The following is a 24,195-nucleotide window of genomic DNA, read 5'->3' as shown; positions in this document are numbered from 1 at the left end:
TCCTTCTGTCGAAAAGCCCGTCCCCACCTGGTCTCCCTGGCAAACTCCCAAAGTGTCCTTTAAGACTTAGCCAGCACGCGCTTCGCCAGGCCCCCTAGACCGAAGCTGGGTTCCCCGGGGTGCGCCGGGTGCACATTGCCCCAAGCCCTCACACAGCCCATTCCCACTGCCCGTCCCCAGACCGCGAGGCCCCAGGGCAGGGCCCACGTCTGGTGCGTCCTGGGTCTTGGGTGTGGCGATCCCAGAGGCGCTCTGCAGACCTGCGTAAATGCTCAGGAGCCGCAGCTGCCAGGGTGGTGGTCCCGGGCAGGGAGAAAACCAACCCCGGCACGTGGCAGGGTACACAGAGCCCATGTTTCCGGACAGTCAGAGAGAGAGAGCAATGAAGGCTTGGGGCCATTTCTGGGGGATCTTCCAGGGGGCAGTCTGGACAGCGGCCAGTAGGCAGCCCACCTCCCCAGGACCGGTCCCTGCCCCCTTACTCCGTGGGCAGCTTACACGGTGAGCCCTTAGCCTCAGTCCTGGTAAGGGATCTAGACAGAGGGTGGGCCCAGAGAAGGCCAGGAAGGAGCCTGCCTGGGCCGCAGATGCCACTGTCACTGTGTCACTGTGGCTTCTGGAGCTGGGTCTGTCCTCTTTGCTGTCCGGGCACTGCCCCAGCCTCACGCCCTGTCCTTCAGCACATGGCCACACACACAATTAATGCCCCAGCAGGGCGCAAGGGCTGCTTCTCCCGCAGGTCCAGCTTGTGGCTCACTGATTTGTTCTTCATAGAATCTATCTGAACATCCTTCTTGGACCAGTGCAAGGCTGGGAGCTACAGCCAGGCTGGACCTAGGCCTGGCCTCAGGGCCACAGAGCAGAAAGTACAGGGTGAGCTTAGGGCGTGGCGGGGCAAAACAGAACAGAAAAGTCAGGTTGGAAGGCCTCCAGCATCTGATGTATGATTCCACGGATGCGAAACATCCGAACTGGCAAATCCCTTGAGAAGGAAAGCAGATTGGTGGGTGCCAGGGGCTGGTGCTAATGGGTACAAGGTTTCCTTTTGGGGCGATGGAAATGCTCTGAAACTAGACAGAGGTGATAGTTGCACAACACTGTGAATGTATTAACGCCACTAAATTGTTCACCTTAATGCGGTTAGGCTTTTTTTTTCTTTTTTTATGTTATGTGAATTTCGTCTCCAGAACAAATTTTTTTAAGGAAAAAAAGTCCGGCAAAACTTCATTTATCAGTTTCCCTTCTTTATCCAGTAAGTCTTGGCAGCCTCCCCTTTTTTCTGAGCCAACATCTCAGCTCCTAGGTCCCAAGGGCTCAGAGCGCCAACCATAGGTGAGTTTTCCAAGTTACCCTTTGTTTTTTTTCAGCAAAGATCCCCCAGCATACTGTAAGAGAGGGGCATTGACTGTGTCACCCTCCTGCTTAAAATCTTCAAGAATTCACCTTTATTCGACAAAGAACACCTGAGCTCCGTATCCTGGCACTCAAGGTCTTGCCTAAACTAGTGATGGGACAGCCTCATGCGTGGAGGTCCCCAGCGGGTCTGGGTGCCTGCACTTGGTGCCATCATCTGGACCCCACCTCCCCCAGGATGCCCAGCCTAGCAAGCTGAGCCCCGCCGAGCCCCGCCTTGCTGGTAAGTCGTCCCTGGCTCACAGCCTCCTCAGCCACAGCTGCTCTTCCCTCTGCCAAGCTCTCTGCACGAAGCACATGTGTTACTGTGCATGATACTGCTTCACATCTGGGCTGCTTCGAGATCTTATTTTCCCCACAAAACTGAGTTCTCCGAGGACCAGAGGCCACGCGTTATTTCCTGTGGATCCCCAGGGCCTGATGCCACCGCAGAGTTGCCCAACTCCAGGGGGCGCTGTTCCTTTCTATTGTACGTAACAACACTTCCACCCACTGTTCGCTCAGTGGTTCATCCTGAATGGACATACAGTCCCCCACCACAGATAAAAAAATGGTTTTGTCAAAAAAAAAAGTCAGAAGAAAACATAACTGCACCTCCAAGTAGAGCAGACGAATAGACATGCAGAGTCCAAACAACATGCACACAGGCAGAGGATGAAGGCTGGGGTTGAGGCCAGCACAGGAAATACCCAGTGGGTGGTGGGAAGTGCAACCGAGAGAGGGTTCCAGAGCCCCTGGGCACAGGTGTGCTGCTCTTTATAGGTGCCTGGGGTGGGGCGGGGGTCTTTAAGGGTGCTAGGTTGACACAGATGGGATCACAAAACTCAGAAACTGAAGGGGAACTTGTTACCTAACTCCATCCTTGTATAGATGGGAAATTAAGGCCCAGAGAGGGGCAGGGACTTGATCTGTTTATCTATCAATGCATGCATCCATCCATCAATGCATCTATTCATCTATCCACCTACCCCCCCATCCAGCCATTCCTCCAGCCACACATGCACCCATGTATCCATCCATGCACCCATGCATCAGCCATCAAGCCGTGCATGCATGCATCCATCTATCTATACACGCATCCATCCTTCCCTCCTCTCCCTCTAGGGAGCCAGGGCAGAGCTGGAACTGGAGCCCAGAGCACTAGCCTCTCAACCCAAAGCTCTCCACAGTGGGCCACCGTTGCCTTCTTTAAGGCCATGGCAGCTCTGGGGAACTTCCTGACCCCATAAGGCAGGCAAGCAGAAAGTCCCTGCTAGTGGGGCCTGTGCTAAAGTACATACCACATCGGGCACCTGCCCTGAGGCCAGTTCACCCACAGCTCAGTGAGCGCAGCCATTCCGAGCCCACCCTTCAGGCAAGGCAACTGCAGCCCTCCCAGGATTCGGTCTCTCCCTGCACTACGGCACTGCGGGGCAGGTATGGCTGAGGTCGGTAGGGGTGGGAGGCACTCCTGGTGGGTAATAGGCCCAGCAAAGGCTCTGAGGCAGGACTGCCATGGCCAGCAGGGAGGGGTTCCTGGGTCGTCACAGGATGATGGGCGATGCACGGGAAAGAGCTTGCACACAGGGGAGCGTGCACGCTCAGGGACTTCAGAGCCCGCCAGCACTGCCAGATGCAAGGGAGCTCCCGAAGGTTATGAGGGGAGCTGGTCCCCAAGAACAGCAGGCAGATGGGGTTGGAGCAAAGTTATGCCAACTCCCTGTGTTACTGTGGTTTCAGAGAGGACTGCAGAAAAGATTCGGAGGCCGAGCAGCTCGGAGTGTGAGCAGCTGCCAGCTGCTGGGAACAGACAAGGCAGGGGAATGGCAAAGGTGTTCATACAAAAGGACCATCTGAGAAGCAGGAACTGCAGCGGGAGTGGGCAGTAGGTCCCAAGGGAGGCCCTGCAGCGCAGAATGCCTCCGGCTCCCCCCCCCACCAGCCGCCAGGGGCTGGGCCTGGCTCGCATCTGTCTGCTCCCCTCCATATGCACCTGGGACACATATGCTTGCTCCCTCCCCATTGCAACGTGTGTTGGCTGCAAATCCAGGGAGTCGAACTGCTGTGCCCCTAGACTTCCTCCCAGAGGGGCAGCAAGATGGGAGGGCAAGTTGGAGCCCTGGCACTTTCCCTTCTCCCCTCTCTGCCCTTAGATGTCATACGTAAAAGCCCGAGCCTCAGTTTACTCATCTGTACAGGGGGAGTGGTGATACATCCAAAGAGGGGCGTCAGCGTACGTGTGGAGAGCACCCGACGCTGTGCCTGGCAATAAAGATGTGTTCTGTCACCCACGATGGCCATAAAGATGCCGCTGAGCACCGCCAGTGGTGCTGGGTGGGGTCCTGGAGGCCCCTGTGGGTGGCATCACCACTTGAGCTCCAGGAAACGGACACGGGGAGGGGCACTGGCGGGGTGGGGGGGCTGGAGGCAGAGGTTAATTGTAACCGGTACAAAAGGAGGCTTACTCCTGGGGCCAGATGCATTCAAGCATTCAGAACTCCCCGCACCTTAGATGCGTAATACTCCATGTTTCAGCAGCATCCGATAATCAAATCCGCGGACATTTCTGCAGTGAAATACATGAACATAGGATGCATAAGGGCTATAAATAGCCTCACTTGGACTATAAATAGCCTCACCTCGGTTCAGGCGCGAGCTTGCTGCCAAGTGAATTATGAAAAAGCGTTTGGTTTCCAGAGCTTGCTGGAGTTTGGAACTGAGGTTAAAGGTTTGCAGCTCCACACGTCAGTGCTTTTCACCACAAACTGGGGAAACAACTGTGCGTCAGCCCTGGCTCATCCCACAGCCGACGAGGTCCAGATGAGAGTCACATGTGCCCTGCCCCTAAAACCCGCCAGGCCCTGACCCGGGGGACACAGCACAAGACCAGTCACAAAGCAAACACAAACGCGCACACAAATAAACACACATGGCAACGCGTACAAATATAATCACACCAGCCTTGGGCGTGGAGGCAAACGGTGACGCAAATTCGACCTGGGGATGGAACCCAGCCTGTGCCGCCCCCAGTGGCCGCAGACACCTGCTCAGGCTAACCCCTGCCTGTGCTGATGCACCTGAACCCGACAGAGGAGGGAGAGGCCGGAATGAGGTACAGGGCTGGGGCGTGGAGGCCAAGAGCTTCCCATTCTCTGGACCCTGGAAGAGCAGCAAAAGCACCAGGCAGCCTGGGAGCTGGTCCTGGCACTGCCACGTGGGAGCCGATGGCTTCGGATGGGTGGCCTGACCTTACTGAGCTGCAAAGTCGGAACAATCGGGCCTCCAGGGGTTCTTCAAAGAGTGGGAAGGCGCCCTCGGGGCCTGGTACTTGGGAACTACTCACTGACTGTTCTGTGAAGTTGCTTCAAGGTACAATATAAAAAGGGGGTGAGGGAGGTATACATTACGAGCTTGGGATTAGCAGATACAAACTACTATATATAAAATAGATAAACAGGGACTTCCCTGGTGGCGCAGTGGTGAAGAATCCACCTGCCAATGCAGGGAACACGGGTTCGAGCCCTGGTCCGGGAAGATCCCACATGCCGCAGAGCAACTAAACCCGTGCGCCACAACTACTGAGCCTGCGCTCTAGAGCCCGTGAGCCACAACTACCGAGCCCTCGTGCCACAACTACTGAAGCCCGCATGCCTAGAGCCTGTGCTCTGCAACAAGAGAAGCCACCACAATGAGAAGCCCATGCACTGCAACGAAGAGTAGCCCCCGCTCGCCGCAACTAGAGAGAGCCCGCGTGCAGTAATGAGGACCCAACGCAGCCAAAAATAAATAAATTAAATAAATAAATTTATTTTAAAAATAGATAAACAACAAGGTCCTACTGTATAGCACAGGAAAATAAATTCAATATCTTGTAATAAACCATAACGGAAAAGAAAATGAAAAAGAATACATAGGGACTTCCCTGGTGGCACAGTGGTTGAGACTCCACACCCCAATGCAGGGGGCCTGGGTTCAACCCCTGGTCAGGGAACTAGATCCCACATGCATTCTGCAAGTAAGAGTTCCCATGCCACAACTGAGGAGCCAGAGAGCCGTAACTAAGGAGCCCTCAAGCTGCCACTAAGGAGCCCGCCTGCTGCAACTAAGACCCAGTGCAACCAAATAAATAAATGAAACTTAAAAATATATATACAACTGTCATTTTTTAAAAAGAAAAAGAATATATATATACATATAATTGAATCACTTTGCTGTACACCAGAAACTGACACAACACTGTAACTCAACTCTACTTCAACAAATAAATAAATAAGGGGGGTGTTAAAGGTGCGGCCCCTTCAGTTCCAGAGATGCCCTTATGACCTCATGGCTCTCTTTGAGGCCAAGCCTTAGTGTGTCTCTGTCCTATACCAGGTTCCCTGGGTGAACACAGACAGAATCTTTGAGCTGCTGTGGATGCCAAGGGCAGCCCCCATGAGACTAGGTTCATGGTCTGGAGAGGGAAGCCTAGAGCAGGGACAGGCTTACCCTGGAGGAGGGGGCAAGACATCACAGGCAGAACCCAGTTTTGAAGCCAGAGCGGGTTCCCATGGCGGCTCCACCCTCCACTGGGTCTTGGCAAGTTAAACTCTCTGAGCCTGAGTTCTCACATTTATAGAAGTCAGTCCAATGCCATGGACACCCCCATAGGGTAGTCAGGGGGGATTAATTAAGAGACGATGGGGCTTCCCTGGTGGCACAGTGGTTGAGAGTCTGCCTGCCGATGCAGGGGACACGGGTTCGTGCCCCGGTCCGGGAAGATCCCACATGCCGCGGAGCGGCTGGGCCTGTGAGCCATGGCCGCTGAGCCTGCGCGTCCGGAGCCTGTGCTCCACAACCGGATGAGGCCACAACAGTGAGAGGCCTGCGTACCGCAAAAAAAAAAAAAAAAAGAGACGATGAATGTAAAGTGCCCAGCACACAACACCCAAGGAACAGCAGCGGCTGCCATCAGTACCACGATGACGGAGATGGTGATGCTGGGACAGCCCTGCTAACGGAGGGCTTCCCTCTGAACTGTACCCTCAACTCAAAACAGTCAGGATTGGAAGAAATAACATCGCTATTTTTATCACCAACCTTCCCCCCACCGTCTGGGACCCCCATCCCCACGACGACACAAGGCAGTAGACAGATGTGCTCTCCCCATCTCCAACTGGAAGACTGAAGCCAAGAGGCTGGCGGGGACTTGGTCAAGGTCAAACCAGGCAAGTCAGTCACAGGGAGGGAATGAGAAGCCCTGATTCCAGGTCAGGGCTACCCACCCAAGCCAGCAGCCCGAAGCTGGCAGCCCTCCGCAGCCTCTGGGCACTCCTGGGAGTAAGGCCATCTCAGGCACAGGGGTGTGAAGCAGCATCCGGTGGCCCAGGCTGGGGGAGGTGCGGGGCAGGTGAGCTCGAGGGGAGGTCAGGAAGAAGAGGGGCTGGCTGGGGTACCCGGAACTGAGTCATCTGAACTGGTCCAAGCCCACCGCACACAGTCTGGCTCTCCTATCTTTGGCGGGGAGCCTGGGGCTATTTTGGGAAGCTCTGCACATAGCCCGCCACTTCCCTGCCAGGCTGACTGGGTCAAAAACAAAACCAGCGGCAGCAAATGCCCCATGTCAACAGAGTGGGGAGCGAGGAGGCACTGAACAGCCGGCGCGGGGGCGGCGGGGGCGGCGGGGGCGGGCACCATCCCCTCACCCTGCAAAAAAGAGAATAAAACCAGATAGTGAAACAAACGAAGCTAGTGGGAGGCAGCAAGATGCGGTGGGGAAGACTAGCTTTGGAACAGACGGACCTAAGTTCGAACTTAAGCCTTGCCTTCGAGCAAGTCATTTAACTGCTCTGGGCCTCAGTTTACCCGTCTGTAGGAACATCACCCACCTCACTGGGTTAGGTGGGATTAAATAAGATGACACTGGGGCACTAGGCACCTCCTTCCAGAAGTGAACTCCGCCTCGGCCTGATATGTCTGGTCATCCCTCCAAGGCTGCTCAAAGCCCCGTGTGCTGGACAGCCCCCCACCTGCAGCCCCAGCTCACCCAGGGCAGGTGCTCAGAAAACATCTGTGTACAGAATGAAAGGGGGAACAGGGCCGGCAGTAAAGAGTGGAGGCCCAAGGATGCGAACAGCCACTTAGGGGGTTTTCGAAGAGCCCCACGGGAGTGGTGGACACAGGTTATTACGTCCTTCTGACAGATGACAGGCAAGGGCTCAGAGAAAGGAAGCGACATGGCCAAGGTCAGCCAGTTCCACTGAGGGCTGAGGTTCTCAGCAAGCTGTGCCCTTATCTTTCTGGAGGAGAAAGTGGGGGCCCAAGGGCAGGGAAGGCGCAGCATGGCTCGGAGAGAAAGGTACAGGTGGTGTAGGGCATTCTGGAATGATCTTCTTTCCACTGGGGCCTGGGCTCAGCGGTCTGGAGCTAATTATGGATTAAGGGAGGTGGGAGCATATACTGGGAGTCCGACAGCCCAGTCAGACCGCTGGCCCTGTGCTTTTCTCATTAGCCTCTCAAAAAAGCCCCAGGGTTGGACTCACAATAGCCAAAAGATGGATGCGATCCACGTGTCCATTGACGGATGAACTGATAAACAAATGTGGTCGATCCATACAATGGAATGTTATTCAGCCTTAAAAAGGAAGGAAATTCTGACTCATGTTACAACATGGATGAACCTGGAAGACATGATGCTACATGAAATAAACCAGACACAAAAGAACAAGTACTGTATGATTCCACTTCTACGAGGCACCCAGACAGATTCATTGAGACAGAAAGGAGAATGGTGGGTGCCAGGGGCTGGGGGAGAAGGGATGGGGTTTAGTGTTTAATGGGGACATTTTCTGTTTGGGGAAAGAAAAGAGTTCTGGAGATGGATGGGGGTGATGGTTGCACAATGTGAATGTACTTAACCACTGAACCGGACACTTAAAATGGTACATTTTGTTATGTGTATTTTATCACAATTTTAAAATAAAACAGAAAAGCCCCAGAACTGGGCACAGGGTTTCCTTTTGGGGTGATGAAAATGTTTTGGAACTAGACAGTCGTAGTGGTTACACAACATTGTGAGTGTACTACATGCCACTGAATTGTATACTTTAAAACAGTTTTACGTTATGTGAATCTCATCTCAATAAAAAAAATTTAAACCTGCTGAGTATGAGCCAGGTGGCTCCAGTGGACAGCAGCCTGGGCGGGGCTGGGAATCAGCGGTGGCTTCATTAGCAAGGCTGTTCTCTCTGAGCAGGAGGGTCTGAGGGACATCACAGGTGTGGGAAGGGAGGCAGACAGGCGGCTGAGATGCCAGCAGCCAGGCAGCCGTGGGGCATCTGGTCCTGGCAATGGGGAATGCTCGCATCTCGGGCACCGTGTCAAGGTCCCCTCCATCACCCCTGGTTTCCAGAAGTCAGACACAGGAAGGGTCTCACACAGCAGCAGGATCCGTCTTTCCTTAGCTGATGGGGACACAGGGCCCATTGAGGGACAAGGACTTGCCCAAGGTCTGCAGGAGGTTAAGACGGGGCTGGACCTCATGCCCTCCAAAAACATCCAGCCTGGTGTACACATAGTTGTCTGGAGACCAACATCACCCTCATGGCTGAGACGTGTTCAGGGCATCTCGTCTGGGACAGGCCCTGGACACAGAGAAGAAGGCTCTTGCAGGTGCCAAGCACCTAGATGACAACTCCACACTGTGCCCCGGGTGAAGTGCCCAGCGAGGGCTCGGTGCTCAGAGAGCGGCAGAGCCGGGGGCAGGCGGAGTGCCCAGCCGGCCGTGGGAGGGGTCCTGGGCGAAGCTGGCAGGACGTGGAGCTTCAGGACAGAGCGGGGGAGGGAGACCTAGCTGCAGAAGCCGACAGGGTGGGAGGGGCACGGGGAGGGGTGTCGGGCCTTGCAGAGGAGTTGACGCCAGCGCGGGAGGGCGCCCCTCCCCCCCCACAAACCCACAAACCAGCCAGAGGGAGGGTCCAGCGGGCCGGGGCTGGCTCTGCCGCAGCTCTTTGGCTGCCCTTGGGTGAGTCTCTGACCTGGACCCGTGGCTGTCGGACGGGGCGGTCAGTCCCTGACAAGCACAGGCTCGGAGCTCTCAGGATGGGGCTTGAATGCTCTCTGCGACATCAGCCCTGCAAGGGCTGCGAAAGCACCTCCCAGGACGGGCCGCTCCCCACTACAAGGTCCTGTTGGAAAGTTCTTACGCTTGAGCAGTCTGTCTCCCTGGGATTCAACCTGGTCCTGAGGCTGGCTCTTCAGAGCCTCGTTCAGCTTTTCTTGCCCAGGACACCGTAAAGCAGGCGTCCAAATGGCACACCCTCTCCAGGGTGGCCGAGCCCTTGGCAACCACCTCCTGGGCTCTGGGCTCTGATTCTGTTCACAGAGGCAAAGCTGCCCTGGCTGACAACACAGCCTGAGATCTGTTTCCTGGAACCAGCGGCCAGCCCACTGCTCCCCCCGCCAGCTGAACAGACCTGCCCTTTACCTGGTGACACTCTGCCTGCTGGGTAGAGCGGGTGGGAGAGTGTCCCCCCCAAATTCATGTCCAGCTGGAACCTCAGAATGTGACCTTACTTGGAAATAGGGGCTCTGAGGGTGTAATTAGTTAAGGATCTCGAGAGGAGATCATCCTGGATTTAGGATGGACCCAAAATCCAGTGACGGGTGTCCTTATAAGGAGAGGACACAGAGATACACACAGAGGAGACAACCACGTGGACACAGAGACAGAGATCAGAGAGATGCAGCCACAAGCCAAGATGGGGCCACCAGAAGCTGGAAGAAGCCAGAAAGGATCCTCCCCTAGAGCCTTCAGAGGGAGCTTGGCCCTGCAGACACCTTGATTTCAGACTTCAGACCTCCAGAATGGTGAGACAACATACCTCTGTGGTTCTACACCACACAGCCTGAGGTCCTTTGTCACAGCAGCCCCTACACTAGTGCACTGGTTTGCAGCATCAGGAAACAGGACATAGCCTGAGCTGACCACGTGGACATTAGCCAGCGTCCCCCTGCTCTGGGAGCGTTCGGGAGAAAAGGTAACGCACTGGTTTGCAGCATCAGGAAACAGGACATAGCCTGAGCTGACCACGTGGACATTAGCCAGCGTCCCCCTGCTCTGGGAGCGTTCGGGAGAAAAGGTAACGGCGTCCTGGCTGGGAGGGTGACACCAGTGCTTGGCAGGACAGAGCAAGCCTGTCACCAGGCTCTCAAAAGGGCTGCAGCCCAATTAGCTAAGGTCACTTGAGGGGCCGGCGAGAAGCCCTTCTCCGTCTGCTATGAAGACTCTCGAGGGGAAGTGGCTGCTGGACGTGGAGCCGCCCGGCCTCCCTGCTTTCCCCATGCTGGGGCCTGGACAGCCTGTTCTAGCCTCCCACACCTGGTCAGGCCAGACAAGCCTGCCTGAGTCCTCAGGTGCACCAGCCCCAAGCAAGCGGCCGGAAGCACTCCTTGGGTGAAGGCCTAACCCAGGCACTACAGTTTCTCTGATGAGAAACGGTAGACCCCCACTCTGACCTTTGGCTCAGCATCCCCTATCTGTCTCATTTTTGGAGAACCTCTCATTGGGGGTGGGGAGCTGGCCAAGGCTTCTGGAAGCTTCGGAACCGAGACCAGGGTTCCCCTGGGATCCTGCCAGGTGTGGGAGCTGAGACAGCTGAGCATTAGCAAACCCCTGGCTCTCCACCCTGCCAGCTCTGCGGACGCTGCCATGCCAAGGGGCAAGGTTAGGGTCATCGTAGGATTGATGATGTCGGCGCTCAAAGGGCTTCACCATGGCCAAGTGCAGCATCTCTCCAACTGAGGTACACGGATGAGCTGCTTTAGAAACGTCTCGTGAGCTTGTTCAACATGCAGATTCCTGGCCCTCCCTCCAGGCCTACTGAATTAGAACCTCTGTGTGAGAGACCCAGGACCCTGCATCTTATACAGGTTCCCCAAGGATCCTGGGGAGCTCACCAGAGGATGCAAACACGTGGCCTGCTCTGACCTCTTTGTGCACGTGGAGAGAGCGGTCATGGGACAGGGCCTGCTTGAGGTCACACGGCACAGCCAAAACTAGAACGTCCGTCCGCTGGCCTGGCTGGTGATGGGACGCATGCCGGCGTACCCCCGGGCTTGGAATCAGGTGACTGACCCTCCTGTGCTCTAAGAGCCCTTCGCCCAGGTGAGGATTCCCCACGGGCCCGGTCAGCTCCACAGGCGCCTGGTGTTGACTCTCTCCAGCCATCATGTCACCACCACCCCACCCCCCGCCCCCAGCTTGCTTCTGAGCTCAGGCCCTGCGTCTTGCTCACAGCCGTCTCCCCAGGGCCTGGCCAGAGCAGCTGCTCCATAAAGGCAGTCGCCTGGCGAATGTTCGTTAGGCGAATGATTTGAAGTCCGATCTCTGTCCCAGAGCTGCCGTCTGACCTCGGGCAGCTCACTCAACCCCTCTGCCCCTGCGTGAAAAGACTCTGGGCATCTGCCTTGGCCATCGCACAGGGCCGCAGCCAGACTCACCCAGTAAACCAGATGCAATATGCTTTGGAGACTGCAAAGCCACATCCGAGCATGCGTTCTGCACACTGGTAATTCACAACCATCAAGTTTGCACTGAGTGACTGGCTGTGAGCTGAGAGTCCAGGGTAGCAAGACCCAGCCAGGAGCCTCTGCTGGTGGCCTGGGGGTGACGGGAGAGAGGCCAGGGGCAGGTGAGCCACCCCCGCAGTGAGGCAGGCAGATTCCAGAGGCTCCGCTGTCTCCTCCTAGCAGCACGGCTCGCTGCTCTCAGGGGTGTAAATCCCGCCCTAGTGCCACACCCACCGTGGGGACGGGGCCCAGGCCCTGAACATTATCAGGCGGCAGATAGAAGGTAGTGCTACCGAGGTCCAGGGAGCTGGACGAGGTAGGTCCCTGGCCCTCCGTGGACCTCAGTTTCCCAGCTAAAGCAGAGGGGTTTGAGTGAGACCATCTCCAAGGGCCCTAGGACCACGCAGGCAGTGGCTCTGTGCCCTGGGACGCCCCCCACCAGAAGGCGCTTGCTGTTGTCCACTCCCCAAACCCCCTTTCCCCCCACAGAGAGAGACAGGCCTTGTGGAGCACCCGGGTCAGGCAGCTCAGAGGAATGTGGTGCTTGCCGGGGCAGGAGCCCTCCCGCCGGCTGTTATATACTCGAGTCTGCGTGGACTGCCAAGCGGTCGGAGAGAAGCCCAGCTCCCGTGGGATGGAAGCTCTCCTCCAAGGCGCACGGGGTAGAGCCTCTTCCTCAGGCTGCCTGTCTAAATGACCTCACAGGAACAACCAGTTCTTCAGCCCGGACTGGTAGCAGGGACACCATGGAGGGCTCCACATTGACATGACCCTTCATGCATCGGCCCAACCTGGATCGACTGTGGGGCAAGAGGCAGCCCAGGAATGTCGTGATACGTGCGGGCGCTGTACAGAAGGAACGTCACTGTGTCACCAGCGCGGCCCCTCCACAGCCACAAAGGTGGGGGTGGTGGTGGAGGGCAGTGGGGACCAGTGCGGAGAGGAAGGAGGACCCTGTCCTGCCCCCAGAGCCACCCAGCTGAGCCCGGCGTGGCTCTGGGGGACTCAGGAAAGCCCCTCTGGGTCTCTGTGCCAGTTGCCCCGTCTTCTGGGCCTGACGTGGAATCCCAGTGTGTCGTCTGCTGCCCGGGAGGGCAGAGGGCTGGGGGCAGCCGTCAAGCCGGCCTCTTACCTCCAGACCGAAGCTGCTGGGCGATGATTCAAGTATAAATTCTGGCCCCTGCTCTTTTCTGGGTCCAGGGGAGCCCCCTCCTTGGCACTGTGGCCACGCCCAGCTCCAGCAGTGAGATACACCTCCGGGCCTTGGTTTCCCCAACAGCGACACTGCTGTGCCATGTGCCCTCAGGTGGCTGGCGGGGCCCAGGCCTTCATCTTCTAGGCCACAGGCAGCTTAGTGACCACACCTCTGACGGAAGGTCCCGCTGGCCATGACACAGCACTGGCTCTCCAAACATCTGGGAACATGTAAAGCAGCAGCTGGCCTGGCCCTGATCCTAGGACGACCTTTGGTACAGAGTGGCCATTTGAAACGAACCCTTTTCTTAAGTCCTACCCTGGAGGACAGCCCTATAAAGCAATCACCCGCATCATCTCTCTCCTTCTATGGGTCCATTCTCAGCCAGCGCCCGCAGTGGGAAGATCACCCCTGTCCTGCATGGGGCGAAACTCTGGCTCACGGGATTGAGTGGCTTCTGCAGGTCACACAGCCAGGACTCAACCCCGGGTCCACGTGGCTCACAAGTTCTGCTCTTCCTGCCGCCCCAAGGGCAGCCTCCACCTCCCAGGAACCCAGAATCCAGACGAAGGACTTTAGCCGCGCAGTTAGCAGGGGCCCAGCGGGCAAATGGATCCAGGTAGCCAGAGTGTTTTAAGTGCCCCGCTCCCGGCTCCCTGTCTGTGCAGCCTGCCGCAGCCCTGACAAAGCCTGGTCACAGCTACAGGCGGGGATAATGGTGTGTCCACACCTCGACAGCTGTGAGGTGCTTGACAAGGCACAGGGCGCCGGCTGGGATCGCGATGCTCTGCTCACACCCTCTGTAACCCTGCTGTGCAGACCGGGAAACGGAGGCTCGGAGAGGTCAAGGGAGGTCTCTGAGGTCTCACACCCGGGCTGATGGCAGAGTGGGGACAGGACAAGTGACTCTGACTTGTTTCCGCCTCCGTGCTCCCCCAGCGCGATGGGCACCCGAGGGTGTGAGAGGGCCCCAAACTCCCCCTTGGTGCTCCCTCCTGTCCTCCCTGAGACCCTCTGAGCTGCCTTCAGAGAGGAGGGGGGACCCGGTGAGGAATGCTCTTCTCGCTACGGCAGCGAGGGGAACCTGGAGCGGAGCCCGCTCGGGCGCCGGGCTCGGGTGCCACCACGCTCTCTTTGTCGGGGAGACGATCGAGGCTGGGGTGGCCCACAGGGAGCAGTGCCGGAACTCCCAGCAACCACGCAAGGACTTACCGAAAGGGGCTCTCCGGACCCCGGGGGGCAGCAGAAGGCCACAAGGCTGACAGCACGGGAGGCTATGCTGCAGCTCGGACCAAAACTAAACCAGCGCCCTGTCAAGAAACCATCGACGTTCTCCAGGCCTGGGGAAGGCAGCAGGCTCTGTCCTCTGGAAGAAGAGACTCGGGCCCCGGGGAAGGCCTCAGCAAGCCCAGGGAGGGAGCCGGGGAGGAGCTGGACCTCGGAGGCCCTTGTGTCCAGGGAGAGCCCTGCCTCAAGAGCGTGGCCTGGCCATGACCTGAAACGGCCCCTACAATGGCTCCTTCTCCCCTGCAGGGCGGGCCAGTCATGGGTTTTGTTCACATGGCTTCTTGTGGGCTCCTAAAGGCACAAACCCTCCTCTGTTATATCACTACTGTGTTCACCTTTGGGGAAAAGCCCTCGAACACCTGTCTTTTTTCTTTCTTTCTTTCTTTCTTTCTTTCACATAATCTCTAATTTACAGAAAAGTTGCAAAGATAACATAAGAACTCTCAGATTCTCTCTACCCAGAATCGCTGTTTATATCATTTGCTTTACCAATGGTGCACTCTCTCTTTGCATATCTATATGCATGTATCTATATACTCTAAACCTTGCAGTCTCTTCTGAGCCATCAGAGAGTAAGGTACCAGGATACCTAAAGGCATGATAACAAATCCTGATGCCAATTTGGGGGTTCATTGCCAAGCACCCTCACACCTGCCTCCTCCAGGCTGAGGTGCACGAAGTAGCTGGTGCTATCTCCAGGTTACAGATGAGGACACTGAGGCACAGTGTCCGGGGGTACGTGGCCCTCCTTCTACACCGAGCCACCCACACCTAAGTTCTCAGCATAAAACACACAGGCCCACTCTGCAGACTATCTTCCTGATGACAAGACGATGTCTTAATTTTTTGTTTTCTTTTTGGCCGCACCACGCGGCATGTGGGATCTCAGTTCCCCGACCAGGGATCGAACCCGTGCCCCCTGCAGTGGAAGCATGGAGTCCTAACCACTGGACCGCCAGGGAAGGCCTTAGATGATGTCTTAATTTTTAAAAGAAAGTGAGCCAGGTTGCCCCCCACAGGAGAACACAGATGGATCAGGACCCAGTCAAGATTGTCTACAGTGCAGCAGGCGGGAGTGGTGGGCTGGGGTGGGCGCCAGCGAGGGACTCCCCACTCCACCCAGGGCTGCCACCTCCTTCAGCGCCTGCCCTCTGCTTCTTTCCTTTTCTCTCCTCCGACAGCTGGGATGGAGGGACTCCTCCCTGGAGGGCAAGGACTGGGTCTCCGCTTCATCCCAAAGCCCGGTGGCATGGGGCCCATTGCAGGGCAGGCTGCATGTGTAACTGATGAATGAATGAGTCAGAGATCTGAGTTCTGGTTGTGCCACAGGGTGGGCTACTCAGCTGCTCTGAGACTCAGTTTCCTCTTATGTAAAAATGGGACAACACCAAGCACGTCTAAAGTGGTTGCAAACTGTTAAATGAGATGAGATTTGTGAAGGTGCCGGTGAGGTGGATGTTAAGATCCCAGTTCAGAGTTGGATCAGGGGAATGAACAAGACAATGGGGAGAAATGGAAAGCAAAGCTGAAGATGCCCAAATATGAACAATGTGGGGAAGGCACACACACACACACACGCGTGCACACACGGCCTCGCAGCTCAGCACCTCTGAAGCTTAGCAGTCTCTCTCTGACGACCCCCCTTTCTTTCGGCTTGAGACCCTCAGCAGCCCAGGATGAAAAGCTGGCACCCATGGCTTCCTCAGCAGACACAAATGTGCTAACGTCTGTAACACCTGACAACGTAGCAGAGCCTGGGGGGGTTGTGGAAAAGAGGAGCAGTAAGAGAAGGAGGCAGCTCCTTCCAGAAGTGGACGCGAATGGTCTGTCTCACTCAGGTAAGACACAGAGCTAAAAAGCGATGCATAAAAAGGACAGCTCTGCGATCTTATCAGTACCGGCAACTGTTGATAGGAGATCATGTTATCGAGGGCAGAATGCCAGCTGGTACACGCACCCCTGATGGCAAAAGGGAAAACCATATCTGTGTGTGTGTGAGTGTGCATGTGTGTGACCGCATATATGTGTGTGTATGTGTGTATTCAGGGACGTCGCACAGCAGACCGGGAGAATTTAACGTTCACGAGCTTCTGTTCTCCTGCACAATTTCTTAAGCCATTTGTGTAAAAAGATGAACTGCCACCCCTAAGAGATTTTCTCAGTCTGGGCAACAGGGCTGGGTTGGGGCACAGGCTCAGCCTCCCAAGGCAGTTGTGGTCCCGAGTCCTAGAGTCCCTGATGCTGAACCAGCACCGCCTGTCCCTCCCGACACAGCCTGGGTGGGCGACGCCAGCGCACAGGAGAAGACAAACCAAACTTTCCCCGTGGAGCGTTACGGGTTTCGCGAGGTTTGTCCGAACCACCAGGCTTCCCACCGAGCCCGCCCCTGAATCCCAGTGCTCCCGTGGAATTAAAGAACAGCCACTCACCGCCTGAAAGCCAGCCAACACGGCGACTAGTCCACTTTTCCTGGAATGAGCTTTCCACACTTTCGGCGGCTGGAGCCATCAGCAGCCGGGGCTCTCACCTCTCCGACCTGCTCCCACACCCTCGGCGGCTCTTTACGATGCTTTCAAGTAAGGCACCGCTATGTGAAATCCCACTAAGAAAGAAGGCTGGCTCCTGGTGCCGGGGGTGGGGGTGGGGGTGGGGGGATGGGGAGGCTGGCACGGAGCACTCAGGATTCACTTTGGATGAAAGCGGGCGGGTTGGCGGAGCCTTGCCTCCCTCCCCCTCCGTCGCCAGCCCTGCTCCGCCATCCTTCCGACTTGCCGGCTTGCTGATTCAACACACACGTGGATTGCCAAAGCAACCCGCACCCTGGACGCCCATGAAAGAGCCCGGCGGGCAGAGTAACTCCAGCTGCAGCCACCTCCCGTGGAGGCTGCGAGCAAAGCTGAGAATGAATGCTGCCACTCAAGGGGCTGACCTTTTACGTGTCACATCAGATTTTCCGTTCGCCAGCAAACCAAAACCAAACCAAGCCCGACCGGCACACCGCCTCCCCACCCCATCGCACGACTCGTAAACCCATCAGAATTTACTGCAAACCAACCAGAATCCAGACGCCGCTAATGTCATTAAGAAGCCTGCACAGCGCCCAGATGCCAGGAGGGTCTCGGTGACAGATGCCAGCCTCAAAGCAAAGGAAAAGCAAGACACAGCACAGATGCTGCAGACACAAAAGCATTTTCATCCTGCCCAACAGGAACCGATCTGATTATCAAAGAGAAGCACCAAGGACTCAGAGTCTAAGGCGGCTTTAGTGAAACAGGGCTTTGGGAGATGAGCAAATGTGGTTTAAAGAGACCTGACCACAGACCCAGACTGGCGGCGGGGTTGGGGGGGCTGCCTTGGGCCGTCTGTTTTTAAAGCAATCTGCCAGAGATAATGCTGAAAACAAATGTATAATCCAATCAGAAGCCTGACTCTGAGACACATGCCTGAATGTCTAGACTCCCTGCCGTTTCAGCCCCCAACGTGGGGACCCCGTTCAGAGCTGACTGCTGTTTCCCCCCCGATACCTGAACCAAACTTTCAAGTCTCCTTGTGAGTCACTGGTGTTCGCTTTCTATTTAAAGATCACACAGGGCTTCCTCTCAAGCACCATTCAAACCCATGGCTTCTAAGAACTGGGTGCTAAATCCGTTTTCTTCGGGCCTCACTTTCCATCAACATAGATGTACCAGTTGACAGCGGGGGGTTCTTTTTTCCATCATCTGCTGCCAGAAGGCAGAGGTAACGGGAGTGGCGTGGATCCCGAGAGTGCCCCCGGGACGGGCAGCTGATGGATTAACCTCATTGATTCCTTCCAGGAGAGCCATGCAGAAGCCGTCCTGAACGCCATGGTTGGAGATGGGGTGGAGACAAGGGAAAAATCTCGACCCACTGGGCAGCAGTCTCAGGATCCTGTCTGAACCAAACTCTGCTGAGGGGCTGTCCCAGACAGATGGTGGTGCCACGACAGCCAGGCTGCCGGGACCCCCTGTGCCGGGAACCAGCCAGAGGCTGATCTTCACTACACCATCTTCTCGGAGAGGCTTGGTTACGGGGACAAAACATTTCCCTACTGAACTCCATTTTCAGGCAAGAACGGATGAGACAGAGAAACCTGTACCCAGCCATCGACACTTGGTAGACCTGCCCCGTCTGGGGTGCATGTGCATGCCCCTAAATTCCCTTCCCTTCCCCCTGGTCAGACCACGGTCCAGGAAAGCAGACTGCTCATGTTGTGTAGCAGTTGGGCTGAAAAATGGAAGAGCGACAGACAGCCACAGACCCAGGCACCAGGAGTCGGGAGTGGGCTTCTCATAGCCGCCCTGGAGGAAAGACCCCCCCCACACACCCAAACTCTGCTGTGTCCCCTCTGAGCTCTGAGTCAGGCCATGCCTCTCCCTCCCTCTCTCCCTCCATCCCAGCTACTCCAGGGAAAACAGCAGCCCACGTGACCAGGACAGAGCCTGCCTTGCTAATAAACCCATCCTAAGGCTCTGACAGTTTTAGCAGAAAATTACCTTTCAGGAAGAAAATGTAAGGAAAGGGAAGAGGGGAGACAAAGTGTTAGAGCTGGGAGCCACACGCCACAGGAGCCGGCCTGGGGCTGGTCCAGCAGCCCCCCATGTCTGCGGAGGTCCCCCAAGCTCCCCATGCTGACGGCCTCAGGGAGCCGCCCCTGGCACGCAGCTCCGCCGGCAACTCATGCCTGGAGACGGGAGGGCGCCTCGGAGACAGAGGGACGGACGGATGGACGGATGGATGGAGGAGCCGCAAGCCCGGCAGGGACGAAGGAGGAAGGGAAGCCAAGAGGAAGGGGTGGGGAGAGAGGAGAGGGAGGGAGGGAAGAGGAGAATTGATTCTCTCTCCTCCACTGGGACCACTGAGCTAAGTTGCCATGGAGAAAGGGGAGCCGCTGGCAGAGCCTGAGGCGGGTGGAGGAACCTTATGCCAGAGAGAAGGCATCAGCTCAGAGCCAATCCCCACACTTCTGGTGCAGCCTCCACCAAACCGGGCCTTCTGGGCCCGAGGCGGCCAGACTGGGAGGGGAACTGGCCTGACCCAGTGGGGCAAGTAGCAGCAGTTCTCTGCCCCCTGGAGGAGACGGGGTTGAGGGGGCAGGAGGTTCAAGTCTTCCTCGCCAGGCTCACTGGCGCTCCCGCCCCTCATCTCACACCACGCCGCCCGTCCAGCCAGACTCCCCGGGGACTGAGGGGACCAGAGCCTCTCCCAACGGCCTGGGTACCACCTGGGGCCCTGGTGTCTGGGGAGGCACTCTGACCTCCACCTGCCTCCCCGTTTCTAAAGATTAGAGTCTCCAGACCCCGAGTCACATTTCCCCATGAGTTTCGGCCACATTTCCCACCCTCAGGGATGAGGGGACGTCCAACTAGGGGAGGACCTCGATGCACAGAACCTCCTATGCAGGGAGTGGAGGAGAAGGACAAAGGGAGTGAGCCCTCCCGGGTGGACGGCCCTGCGGGTGGACGGCCCTGCTGGGTGGACAGCCCTGCGGGTGGATGGCCCTCCCGGGTGGACGGCCCTGCGGGTGGACGGCCCCTGAAGACTCCATGGCCCTGGCTCCCTGTGGTTCTCCCACGCTGGGCTGGCTCTCCCACCTGCCTGCGCCAGCCCTGCCACTACTCCTGTCCACGACCCCAGCTCCAGGACTGGCCGTGGCTGCTGGCCCTGCACCCACTCCAAGCTGCAGGAATGGGGCCAGGGAGGTCTGGGCTGGGGTCTCCACTCCTCCTCTTGGAGAAGACATGACAGGGGCGCATCCAGGCCCACCTCTGGGCCCCCACTCCTGATCTCAAACGGGCACAACCCTGCCATCTCCTAACCTGGACACCAAAACAGCAGGGGCCGGTGGAGGGGCGTGGACACCATCTCAGGGACGCTGTCTCCTCAGGGGGACGGAAACATGGCAGGAACAGTACCCATTGTCCCACCTCCCCTCGCTCCCCACGGTCAGGACAGAGGCCCCAGAATGGCTGAAGCCAACGGAGAGGCCAAGGCCTTGCAGCTCTGTCACAGAAAGACTTCAGGGCGGACCCACTGGAGTCCTATCTCTGAATGCCATGACCTGGGACACATTCTTCTCTTCACAATCCTCTTCTCACTTTCCCCCTCGACGCTTTATTATGAAAAGGTTCACACAAATAGCAAAGCTGAACACATTTCCTAAAGAACATCCATACATGCACTACCTACATCCTACCATTTCCTCTCACTTTTTTTTTTAATTGGGGGTTGGAGTTTATTAATGTATTTATTTATTTTTGCCGTGTTGGGTCTTCATTTCTGTGTGAGGGCTTTCTCTAGTTGTGGCAAGCGGAGGCCACTCTTCATCACGGTGCGCAGGCTTCTCACTATCGCGGCCTCTCTTGTTGCAGAGCACAGGTTCCAGACGCCGCAGGCTCAGTAGTTGTGGCTCACGGGCCCAGTTGCTCCGCGACATGTGGGATCCTCCCAGACCAGGGCTCGAACCTGTGTACCCTGCATTAGCAGGCAGATTCTCAACCACTGCAGCACCAGGGAAGCCCTCCTCTCACTTTTAATGTGGCAAAACACCTATAAAACTGACCATTTTTGCCATTTTAAAGTACGCAGTTCAGAGGCATGGAGTGCATTCATGGTGCTGTGCCACCGTCACCTCTAATTCCAGAACATCTTCATCACCCCCAAACCTGATAGGCACTCACTCCCCATCCCGCCTCCCCCAAGCTCTGGGCAACCACCAGCCTGCTTTCTGTCTCTGTGGATTTACCTGCTCTGGACAGTTCATATCAATGGGATCATCCACTCTGTGGCCTTTTGTGTGCGGCCTCTTTCACTTTGCATCATGTTCTCGAGGTTCGTCCACTTTGTAGCCTGGGTCAGTGCTTCATTCCTCTTTATGGCTGAATCACAGCATCGGATTCATCGGACACGTGGGCTGTTTCCAGCTTTTGGCTATCGTTCTCTTACTTTTAGAATGAGTTTTTCAGAGTCCAGTGATGTTTCCTGAAGCCTCTCCTAGGGGATTTGGGATTCGGTCTCAAAGGTGCAGCCCCGGAGGCCCCAAACAGAATGTTAATCCTTGTCTGGCCTTTTCATTAAAGCATTGCTCCTCACTGGGTAATCGAGCCTGCGGGGGGCTCCACCTGGCCCTGGGGACTGAGGCAGAGGTCCCAGAGCATGTGTGTGGCCAGCGAGTAGGCTTTGGTCTCCTCTGTCCCAAGAAGCAGCCCTCTGGGCAGCAGGACACTTGTGCACATGGACCCCGTATCCACGCTCTGAGGCTCGACGCACCCAGGTTTGAGTACTCTCTTACACTCCCTGGCGGCCTGACTAGCAAGCCATTTCCCCTCTCTGAGCCTCAGCTTCTCCATCTGTAAAAGGCGGGCAACAGTCTCTACCACTTGGGGTTGCTCTAGAGATGAGACTGGCGCCGCCCCATGGAACTTTCTGGGTTGACGGATGTGTTCTACGCCTGGCTGTCCAGTACGGCCGCCACTAGCCCATGGGCTACTGAGCACCTGAAATGTGACTAGTGTGACTGGACAATGGAATTTTTCATTTTATTTCACTTTAATTTAAAATTAAAATTAAGAAGTCACACGGGGGCTGGTGGTGATCACCCTGGACAGAGCAGCTCTAAGGACTTACTGGGATGGGAAGGCAGGACGCGGTCGAAGCCCAGCACCTAGCTCCTCTGTCTTTTCCTTCATCCCTTCCTCTCCCTACTTACCCCATGGTGTCTGGGCAGTGGAGTGAGCTTCTGTCTGCAGCCTGGCCCCCAAGGCTCCCTCTAAAAGGACAGAGGGTGAGCAGTTGGGCTCCCAGGGAACAAAACAGGTGCCAGCTGGGGGGTGGACGTGGTGGACTCCGTAATGCTGTAGGTCCCTGAACCGCTAACCTCTCCTCCTGCCCCTATTGGCCCTAGACCCCTATTCTAGAACCCCATCTCTATTCTAGAACCCCCAGCAACTCCTGAGGTCATCCCTAGAATGTCCGGGCAGGAGATGAAGGATTGGAATAGACCCTCCCCCCATTCCTAAAGTGGCAGCGGTGGACCCCCGTGGGGTTGTGCAGGGGTTTCATGGTCTCGGGCTGCACTGTCTCAGGTCCTCAGGGACACCTTCCCACGTGCACAAAGCTGTTCTCACAGCTTGTGCCCTGGCACGGCAGCTGGACTAGAATCCAAACCTCACTTTACAGATGCAGAAACCCAGACTCAGCTGGTGGAGCACACGGCAAGGCGGCAGGAGTTGGGGCTGAAGCTCAGGCCCCCAACTCCCCCCCAGCCTGGCTGGCATGGGCCTGCTGAGAGGCAGGAGACTCTGGAACAGGCCCGGCTAGGAGGGGGGCCCCAGCACCTGACCCCGTGCCAGGGCAGGTCAAGGGCCCAGGCGACGGCTGTGCGGCTTCAAAGTCAGACCTGAAGCCTGGCCAAGCCATCCCATTGCTGTCCCTCACCCACCCCAACCCCTCCCAAGTCAGAGAGAAGTGACATCTCGGGGGTGGCAGTGGGGACTCCAGAAAAACTTAAGCACAACCACAAACAACCATCACTCCGGTTGTGCTCTGAGCCCACCAACAGCTATGGGTCACCCAGAGCTGGGAATGGCCGCCGAGGACCCGGGGCCCGGCTGGCTCCGCCTCCCCCTGCAAAGCCTTCTTTTAGCTTCCCGCATGCCCCTGCCTCCCCGACAGGATGGCCAGAGGGATCCCCGTCAAGCCTGCACTCTGAAGTCACCTGGTCTCACCCCACTCACAGGGGAAGGCCTGGAGGCCCTGCCCTGCCTGCCTCGGGGCATCTGTACCCAGGCACCCTCTGCCCAGAGCAGCCTCCCCGGTAGCCTCGGCTCTGGGACCCTCCTCACTGAGGCCTTCCTCGACCCCCTTACTTATTTCAGACTCAGCCCCAGCCCCGGCACTCCCCTGACTTTCCCATTTACTTCACAGCTTCGATCCCCATCTAATATACCGTGGGCTTTTCTTTCTTCTTTTATTTTTATCGTTTGAATTGTGGTAAGATACATGTAACATCAAACTTACCATCTGAATCATTTTCAAGTGTACAGTTCAGTGGCATTACGGACCTTCACCCTGCTGTGCAGCCATCGCCACCGTCCATCTCCAGACCTTCATCTTGTAAAACTGGAACTCTGTCCCCAGTAAACACTGGCTCCCCATTCCACCCTCCCTCCGGCCCCTGGTACCCACCCCTCTACTTTGAACTTAACTGCTTTAGGCACCTCATGTAAGTGGAATCATGCAGTATCTGTCCTTTTGTGTCTGGCTTATTTTACACAGGGTAACATCTTTCGGGTTCATCCATGGTGGCGCACGTTCTTTTTTTAAAGTTGTCTTTCCCACTGGAATGGAGGCTTCATGGGGTCAGGGATTTTGGTTGGGTTGTTTTCACTGCTGTATCCCCAGGGTCTAGAGGACAGCCTGGCACCCAGCAGGCACTGAATGAGTCTTTGGAATGAATGAATAAGCGCGTGAGTGAATGAATGAAGACTCTGTAGAGGACAGTACTCCACCCCACAGGTCTGGGTCTGCCCCTCCCCCACACTGTGGACCAACTCCCAGTGATGGTGGCCCCGCCCCATGGTTTGAGACCCCTGCCCTGGAGTCCCAGGCCCACCGTCCCAAAGGGTGACCACACTCAGCGCCCGCAGGACCCCCCCACTTGATGGTGGGCTTTCCCCCTAGACATGGCACATCCATGGGAAGATTATTACAGGGACAGACAGGGTCCCCGGCCGTGGATGTGACAATGTGCCTTG

At 56.7% G+C, this 24,195-nt stretch overlaps 1 protein-coding gene across 4 annotated transcripts in view; it reads right to left on the bottom strand.

Moving 5' to 3' along the window:
• PITPNM2 (phosphatidylinositol transfer protein membrane associated 2) overlaps positions 1–24,195 on the bottom strand; it is a 146,061-nt gene that overhangs the window by 58,390 nt on the left and 63,476 nt on the right. The window contains exon 1 of one of the 4 annotated variants that reach the window (XM_082640927.1): positions 16,852–20,101. The exons of the other annotated variants lie outside the window; for them this stretch is intronic. The gene's annotated coding sequence lies outside the window, so the exon portion shown is untranslated. Of the gene's footprint in view, positions 1–16,851; positions 20,102–24,195 lie in introns of those variants that run through there. 4 annotated transcript variants of the gene reach the window in all.

The sequence above is a fragment of the Mesoplodon mirus genome (assembly GCF_964341445.2).
Source record: "Mesoplodon mirus genome assembly, chromosome: 13".
Taxonomy (NCBI): domain Eukaryota; kingdom Metazoa; phylum Chordata; class Mammalia; order Artiodactyla; family Ziphiidae; genus Mesoplodon; species Mesoplodon mirus.
The sequence above is the reverse complement of the archived record's forward strand: the minus strand, read 5'-3'. Positions and strand labels throughout refer to the sequence as shown.